This window comes from Medicago sativa, chromosome 5, assembly GCF_051527215.1.
Source record: "Medicago sativa cultivar Bolivia chromosome 5, Bolivia_mono, whole genome shotgun sequence".
Classification (NCBI taxonomy): domain Eukaryota; kingdom Viridiplantae; phylum Streptophyta; class Magnoliopsida; order Fabales; family Fabaceae; genus Medicago; species Medicago sativa.
In genome coordinates this window covers 44372666-44382552 of record NC_140753.1, presented here as the reverse complement: position 1 = coordinate 44382552, position 9887 = coordinate 44372666, and the positions used below count along the sequence as shown (strand labels likewise).

The window sequence follows — 9887 nt, the reverse complement described above, 5'->3', positions numbered from 1 at the left end:
TGACATTGTACTTTGTACGAATTGTACAACCATGTTCTCCACTACTCTGTTTTGTGTCCACGCTACAAGACAAGAAAACGGCTCCGAATACGATCTCGCACATATATGTTCCTTTGGATAAGGAATGGATTTCAAATTGGTTCTTCATAGGACAACAACCAAATCGGGCAAAAGATCATTGGTGAAAGATCAAGCTTCAACAACGACTCTTTGGTGTGCCGGCAATTTCACAACGTCTCTTTCACACCTCTATATAAAGGAGTGAAGACCTAGAGATTTGGTAATGCAAGAATGCTGAACGAAAGACTCACAAGATTTTCACAAGTACCAAACCTCTGCTGAAATTGTTCTGCATTCACTTAGAATTTCGTGTCTCAAAGTCATATCTTAGAAATTCTTAAGTCCATTGAGTCCGTATCTGATTTGTATTGTGAGCACCTCTGATTGTATATCAAGTGTTCAACCTTAAACAATTTTCTCGTGTAATTTTGTTTAGTTAGGAAGTCTCTTGCGGTTGTGCTTGAGCAGAAGTCTCTTGATTGTGTTCTTGAGCAAAGGAAGTATCTAGCTTGTGTGCTTGAGTAAAGGAAGTCTCTTGCTTGTGTGCTTCGAGCATTTGTAATCGAGATATTACTCATAGTGAAATCTCCTTGGAAGTGCAAGGGGACCGGACTACTTCCGGATTGTGGAAGGAACCGGTATAATTGCTTTGTGTCGTTCTTCTTCTCTCTCTCTCGTTTTATTCCGCTGCATTTAGATTCTACGATTATCACTTCGGAAAAGCTGTCTCACTTAGCTTCGATCGGTGTGTTCGGTTTTAGGAGAAACGAAGAATTTTTCAAAACACAATTCAACCCCCCTTCTTGTGTTTTTCTCACCTTCATGTAGCGCATCCAAAAAGTTTTAGAGGCAAATCGGCTTAAACAAAGGCAATTGGAAAGAATTTTAAAAAGGTTTCAAGAGGAGTCTTAAGGTTTAAAATAAAAGATGGCATACGATTTATTAAATGTGCAACGAGTTAATACAACCTCAACCCATAATTATTTTGGAACTATATTGGAAAAAAGTAAGGCTCTAGCCACTTCAAGAAGGTGCCTATTTTTCCTCTATGCGATTCCATTTTGTTGGGGTGAGTTAACACATATACTTTGATGAACAATCCCATTTTCCATAAAAAAAAAAAAACTGAAATTGTGTTAAAATATTCGGTTCCACTATCGGTTCTAAAAACTTGTATAGTGGAATTAAACTTGGTTTGCACTAATTTAATAAAATTCTTGACAATTTGTCCTACCTCTGATTTTTCGTTTAATAAATATACCCAACAAAGCCTAGTATGATCATCGGTAAAGGTGATAAACCATCTTTTGTTGGATAAAGAATTAATCTGTTAGGCCCCCAAACATTATTATGAATAATAGAAAAAGGTCTTGAGGGTTTATATGTTTAAGAAGGAAAATAATTTCAGTGATGTTTTGCAAGTTCACAAATTTCACATTGGAAAAAAGAAAAATCTTTGTCAACGAACAATTTCGAAAATACAATTTTTAAATATTTGAAACTTGGTGGCCTAATCTTAAATGCCACAACATAATATCATCCTTATTATTTGAAACAAAAAAGGATTCGGAGAAAGAACTTATTTGTTCATGTAGGTGTCTAGTTTCAAGTTCATCTTCCAGTAGGAGAGTGCTCCATTATGTTTAGCACTGTCAATCGTCTTCCCCGAGATCGAATCCTAAACCAAATAGCGAGTATAAAAAATATGTGTTTAACACCTTTTATCTCGAGTTAATTCTTGTGAGACAATAAGTTACATGACAGATTGGGGACATGTAAAACATCTTGAAGAGTTAATAATGGAGAAATAATGACGAACCTTTTCTGCCACGGCTGAAAGAGAACCATCGACAATATTAATCTTTAAATTACCTGCACAAGGACTGTATAAAGAAAACATACTAGACTCTCCCGTCATATGATCAATAGCACTGAATCAACAATCCAAGTACGACTTGATTTGACACTAAGAAAAGACGACTCTAAAAAATTACCTTTTTGGGCAATGGAACCGAAAGAAAACATACCGAAGTTGTTTGAGACTCAAGAAGCTTGTACGAGTTGTTCATTGGTGCACGGAAGTGAGTTAGAGGAAGATTGCTGCCCCGGATCGAAGTATCTTGGACTGCATGACCTTCGGTTGATGAGTTGAAAATTCTGTTACCCATCATCACCCTTTGCTTTGCGTCATTTCTCTTCGACCATAGATTTACTCATCCCCTTTCTATTTTCACTCTTTGATCCGACTCAAAACCTGCAAGCTACGATTACTGAGTTTTTATCTCTCGAAGAATAGTGCGTGCGTGAACGGTAACCGTAGTATGAACAATGGTGTTGAGGTGAATAGTGCATGCGTGAACAATGTCGTCGAAGTGAACAGTACGCTGTATGAACAATGCCTTCGGTGAACGGTGTTTCTTGGATATCAAAAATCAGAAAAACAAAAGGTACCATAATAACGGCGGATAGGGTTTATGCAGTAAGAAAGACCTCTAAAATTGGAGGCTACGATGCCATGTAGAAATTACTCTATAATTTGAGAGTAGTTTATTTCAATAAAAATGGTACTCCTTTTGTAATACAACTAATCAACTCCTTATTTTAAATTTAAGGAGTGACATAATGAAAAGTAAACAACCATTAAATTAGAATAATAATAAAAGGAAATATTATATATTTCTACGGTAAACATGATGGTAACTCTGAAGTTTGGTTGGGTGTGTGTTGTTTTACCAATCATCCAACTATTCAACATATCATATTTTTGTATTAATTTATTTAAAAATCAAATGAAATTTTGAATGAGTTTTATTCATGGTGTAGCCGTATCCAACAAACATGTATAATAAGAATTTAAACGGTGGATAGTTAACATCTTTGTAAAAATCTCTGGTTGATGATGGCCAGCCGAGTCCCTGTAGCATGATTTCAAGAACTGCATCAGATTATTTCTGTCATACTCGTTCAAATTCTCTTGTTAGACATTAACATTTCAAAACCCTCAAATCTCAGTCTACCACGGATGAAATGAAAAATCTTACACCATCTCTCAACTGTGTACTGCAAATACCTTTCAATTAGTATTTTTAGAGTAAATTGAAACTCTATTAAGGTAGGTAAATATTTTTGGGGAAAACAATTAGACCCAACCCTATTAGGCATCCACCAAAAATATTTACAATGAGTGAGGTAAATACATATGCATTAACGAGTTCGGGCTTCAGCTTGGGTATTTACCTACAAATTTGAATGGGTATGGATACGGGTGCAAACACTCTAATCCTTAGTTTGTCAGCAACCTGCACATTAATAGCTGTATAATTATAATTTTATATAACAAAAAAATTAATTAATCTTTAATTTTTTATATTTGTTGTAATACGCACCTGCATTTTATAATTTGAATTTCTTTTATTTGGCTAAATACTATAATTTGAGATATTTACAAATTGATTTGAAAGATTTTCGATCATATTTTCATAATGGTGTAATTTTTTTTAGTAGGGTAATCGACGCCCGTAGGGGCCCACGGTGTTGGCACCCATCGCAGGTCTGCGCTAAAACTTTCCAACGACCTAGCTCCACTTTTAACAAACCTACGTCCATTGTAGGACAAAGACCAAACTGAACCTCATCTGGATCCGAGCTGGAAGACGATGTCAACTCCCAACTTGCTCAACTGCTCGAGGCATTGCATGAGCTTCAAGAGCAAAATGTCAAACAACAAAAACAAAATGAGGAACATCAACGTCAACATGCTGAAGCTCAAGCTTAGGAGGCAGAGCTAAGACAACATTTGGGTTTTACTTGCTACTAGTGGAAGTGTTGCAGCTGTTAAATTTGCAAATCTTTGTCACAAATTCATCTTTGCATTTTGTTGACAGAATAGTGTTTCCCAAGTATTCATCGTCGTCCAACCATTTAATTCGTGCTGATTATGGCAATGGTGGAATGGCTGAACCTTCTATAATGCATCTACTTTTTTTTAATGGCAAAATATAATTATATAAAAATAAAGAAAAACCAGATACAAAGGTGGGAAACCAATGTAAGACTCAACACCAATGTACCACCAATGTATTACTTTTATAATGTAACTACTGCAATGCTCTTTTATGAGTCAAAATTAATGCTCAAAAATGCAACACCAATGTTTAATAATGTTAACTCTTGTTCAAGTATGTTTTACTAGGACTTATCTTGACCCTTTGATCCTGTTTTATTGTATCATTGTTTTTATTGTAAAGGGAACCCTATTCTGCTTTGATGTCTAAGAGGGTGATGCTTGTATACACCACTTATGATATAATTTGGTCGTGTAAAATAATTTCTTAATGAAATCTCAGCAAACACAGGATTTTTTCCGTGGTTGCAATTTTTTTTTTATTGATTACATAAATAACATAAGTAATGGTGTTACTTCTGGTTAATGAAGCCGAACCGATGCTTTAAGAAACAGTAGCCACCAAAACAAGCATATGAAATACAAATGATGTTTAAGATGTTGTGCTGATTCGAGATATCATTAAGACGTTGAGTAACCACGCTTATCAAGAGATCTAGACACTAATTCGATATACAAAATCTTAAGACATTGAGTATATGAGACACAAATGTCCAATATATCATTCGATTAGCACGTTTATAGTCGACATGAGATGAGATAATTCCACTCACTTGAATTCAAACAAACTAAATAATTATATTAGATCAAAACTCAAACAAAATTAAAGATATAAATCGTAAATCATAATCTAAAGAAAGGGAATATTTTGTTTTTGTTAGGGTAAATACAAAAATAATGTGCCTACTCTCAAGATCAAATTACTCAAAAGAAAATGCAAATGTTAGAGGACAACAACTTCTACATGGAAAGAATTGCTGACATTTGTGATCTACCTTTTCATTTCTTCAATTCTTCGAAGAACTCCCTTAACAGCTACGTCGAATGCATCATCAAGCGTCTCCAACTTAGAACTTGGATAACGGTATACAATCTTTGGAATTAATCTTATAACCTCTTCTCGCATTTCCAACACTTCACTTTCTTGTACATTAAACAATGTCTCATTGATCATCACTCTCTTCCTCTTGACATCAGTTTCAGGTATGAACACGGAGTAACTTGAATTATTTTTAGGAAAATGCCACATATATTGTTTATACGCTGATTGTGGATGAAAGAAAACAGGAATACAACCCGCCAAAATCGAATCAAAAGTTGATCTTCTAGTAAAAGAATCGCCAGGAGGTTGTAAACAAAAAACTGAATTCTGAAAAACATCCATAACATGAACAGGATCACCAAAATGATTTCCAACAAGTTTGCAACTCTTAGAAGATTGACAATGATCGATTAACTCGTTTCTAATTGAAGTTGTCAAATTTGGCCTTGGAGCACCAACAAATGAAAACAAATATTCCCTTTTCCTATTTCTCATTTTTCTCTGCCACTCAAAAATCTCATCATCATTTGAAGGATGAAAATAAGTTGGATATGGAATTGCAAATTCATTCTCATATAAAGGAAACTCTTTATCAGCACATGATTCTATTAGTAAAAATGAAATGTTACTAGCTTCCGGCAAAAACATTAGCTTTGTTCCCCAATCTTCATTTTTATCACTTCCTCTCCTAAAATCATATCCAACTCTTCCACCAACCATGAAATGATCCTTACCATACATTCGTTTCCATTGAGGTTGTTGTGCTAACCATTTCACTAATCGATTTGGCGATTCATCTCTTATGGAAATATTATATCCTCCCCAAAGATACCGACCTACATCAAGGCCGGCATAGTATGGTACATAAATTGCTGAAGCCGACGATGAATCATTGGTTAAGCACTTGTAGTCTTTCATTATGTTGTGAAAAATTACTTCAAGTGAAAATTGATGTGTTGCATACCAATTTTCCTTTGAAATAAAAGTTTCATTAGATTCCTCAATAATCTTAGGCCCTAATCCTAAGTTTGATAAGTAAGGACACATATTTTCCCACTTCATGAGAGTGTTGCATCCTTTCAACAAGTCATCATTGAATCGACTAGGAAGATCATAGACATATATATATTGGCCTAAACAAGGGTCCAATTTTTTTGGTACATTCAAAGTAGGGGAAACACCTTTCATAAAGTATTTAGAAAGGATAAGACAAGAAACACACAAAATAAAGGGTGAGATGAAAATCACAAACCAGTGTTTAACCAAGCACTTCTTCTCCTTCAAAAAAACCAAGCACTTCTTCAACGTGAGCATGTTCATCTTCTCTTTTTGGCCTTTTCAAGTTGAATGTAAGAGTGTCTTTTTGTCTATGATGATTTTGGAATAGGGAGAGGAAGAGTGATATTTTATTATAAGAAAAAAAAATAACAAAATTTGAGTGTTGACTGAAGATTCTATTAAAGGAAAGATATAAAAACAGAATAGTAAAATAGTACGTATCTTCATTGATAAAAAATATTAATGAATAATATTCTTTTTTTGTATAAAAGGAAATGAGAACAAGAATTTATTATGGAAATCGTTAAACGATTTGATTTAGAAGCATACAAGGTTTTAAAAAACGTTCCTTAAAAAAAGGATGTAAAAAATATTTTTTTCCTATTATTGATAAGTGAAATGTATTTATTCATGTTTTTTGTTTGAATTTATTTTATTAATTTTTAATACTAAAATTGAAACAATTGTCATTTTCATTAGATTACCTAACAAAATTCATAGGAAAGTGGTTCTATTTCATTAAATAGAACAAAGGTCAGATAAAAGCACTTGAACATCATAAAAATTATTTTTATTAAATGTAAATTAAATATAAGACTTGTTTGTTAAGGATTAAAAGAAAATTATTTGACATTCAATGGTTTAAATAATATTATTAAGAGATTCTATAAAAAAAATTGTGTTTGTTTATCGAAATAAAAATCACTTCTAAAAAACAATTTAATTACTTTGCTTGGATATATATATATATATATATATATATATATATATATATATATATATATATATATATATAACTATATAAAAGAGTTTTTTGGTTACAAAATTATCTCCATCTTTTGATGCTTATTTTCTCTCCCCTCTACAAAAAGTATATTTGAAAAATTGTAACGAACATATACAATACTCTTTAAAGTAGATACCGATATTTATTTTCTTTAAATTGTAACAGATTGATACCGTAGAAACTCGGGAAGATATGTTAAATCTATATAATATAAATTTACGACTGTTTCATGGCTTCTTCGGCAAAAGTTATTATGCATAAGGATTTCCTTATGCATGGTGCATAAGCAAATCAGTAACCATTAGATCAAGGACAGTGTTATAATCCTAGGCTTCTCTCTACATTTCCTTATGTAACCATCAAGAGACTCCCTTCTCCCTTCTCTCTTAGAGAGAGAAGTTCTCCCTTCTCTCTTCAAACAAACAATCCGACGGAAGATGGAAGAAGACGACCGGAGTTTCTCCGGCGCGGTGGCTGGCCGTAGCGCCGCCGTGCCGGAGTTTTTTTTACTTTTTTCCGAAAATTTTTTACATCGAAAGACTCCTCTTCTTCTTCTCTACTCGGATCCTGTAATTAGTTTTCACCAAAACACATACACAAAGCCTAGATCTACATTTTATTTTCAAAATTTTTTGGTATGAAAGAGCAAGAACAAAGGTGGTGCTGAACATGATTTGGTTGTTACTTCGGATTTGTGTGATGTTGATTCGATACGTTATTTGTTTGGTGATTTTGCTCTTTTTCTTAGTTTCTATGTTTCTTGCTTCGAGAAGCAAGTTGATTTTGTTTTAATCCATTTAGATGGGTTTTGATGTTTTCTTTTCCACAAAATTATTAAAATGTCACTCACTTCTTTATTTTGAACTCGTAGCTCGAAACCCATTAGACCGAGGCTAACTACAATCTCTCCAAAACACTATATGAAAATTCTTGTAGATAGGTAGATTATAATGTATTTTTTATCTTTATCAATACATGTAATATTTAAATGTAGTTCTTCTCGTCTTTTAATATGTTAACAAGTTGCTATCTGGATGGTAAGTTGACTTACTATCCCTGGTTCTTATGATGTAGCTAGTAGCTACATTCAATTTTATCAAAATTCGATAGGTGAAAAGCATTCCGTTCAGGCCACAGAACGTTCATTGCTTGGCTTTAAAAATTTGATTTTGTTTTTCTCAAACTTTTGTTATTTCTAATCAGCGGGAACCAGTGGCATTCTTAGGTGGGATATTTGCATTGGTATTTTAAGGCTTGATTTGAATGAAGAACCTCTGAAGGAATGGGTTACGAGGATCGTTGAAGCTTCGATATTAGTGAAGAAGAAACCAATGCGAGAAGAATCAACTACCGAAGGCTTTGCTCCACAAGAGATTGATACATCAATACAAACATACTTATCTCATTCATTTGTTCCATTCCTTTATTTCATTTTTGTTTTCACCGGAATTATGAAATCTAGCAAATGGTCCTTTAGTCCAGAGATTCTATTAAGCGATCCAACAAAGATTGGCCGCGTTGGAACCACAAGTTGATGTTGCGGAAGATATAGCTAGCATTTTTGACATAGCTAGCATCTTTTAGGAGAACTTGTTGTGGAGCACTTGTTATTGGAAATTATAACATTCACATTCTTTGTTGTTACGTATTCATGATTATAGGTTGTTACAAAACCATTAGACGATTAGTTTGGTTTCGCATAAAACACTAGCAAAACCATTGAACCATACTTATGGTTTCAGTAATAGTTTTTATTTAAAACCATTTATCAATAATAATTTTCACTATTCTTTTATTTTATTTACCATTTGACAATTATTTAATACGTTATAAGTGTGTACTATTAAGTGGTTACTTAATAATGATTTTAATGTTTATCATATTTTTTATTACAAAACCATTAGACAATTATTTTGGTTTCACATTGAAAACTATCAAAATTTGTACTATTAAGTGGTTACATTGAAAACTAATTTTAATAAAATTGAACATTCTTGGGCCAAAAATTAAATAAAATGAATGGTATACTATGATAGATACTATAAAAAGACACAACCAATTGATTATGTCACTTTTCGTAGGAACTCGAGAGGTTTAACACGAAAAACAAACATAAAATAAAGCAAAAGTATGTTTTCTTTTTCTAGAAGATAAATTGTTTAAAACAAATTAATAATTTCATTTAAAATCATTAGGCGATTATTTTGGTTTCACATAGAACACTATCAAAACCATTTAACCGTACTTATGGTTTCGGTATTCCATACCACTAATTTTAGTAAAATTAAATTAAATTGAACATTATTGGGCCAAAAATTAAATAAGATGAATAATATAATATGATAGATACTATAAACAACTAGTATTATTGAGAATGTTGTGATAAATTGTGTTGTTTATGATCAATCCGGTTCGGATCTGGTGTTAGCATTACTCAAGGAAACCATTTTCACCGCAAAATGGTTTGGAGTTTAACTCACGGAAACCATTTTCACCGCAAAATGGTTTTGGAGTACAACTCACGGAAACCATTTTCACTTTGCAAAATGGTTTTGGAGTACAACTCACGAAACCATTTCCACAACAAAATGGTTTTGAAACCAACTCACGGAAACCATAGCCATAGCAAAACCATTAGACAATTATTTTGGTTTCTCATAGAAGACTATCAAAACCATTAAACCATAATTATGGTTTCGGTAATAATTTCGGTGTATAACATCTTAATCATTATTCAAAACCATCTAACAATAATAATTTCATTAAAAACCATTACACATTTATCTTGGTTTCACATACATGATTATCAAAACCAT

At 32.8% G+C, this 9887-nt stretch overlaps 1 pseudogene; it reads right to left on the bottom strand.

Moving 5' to 3' along the window:
* Positions 1–4907: 4907 nt before the first annotated feature.
* LOC146922337 (xyloglucan galactosyltransferase MUR3-like) lies at positions 4908–6194 on the bottom strand (annotated as a pseudogene).
* Positions 6195–9887: the final 3693 nt, after the last annotated feature.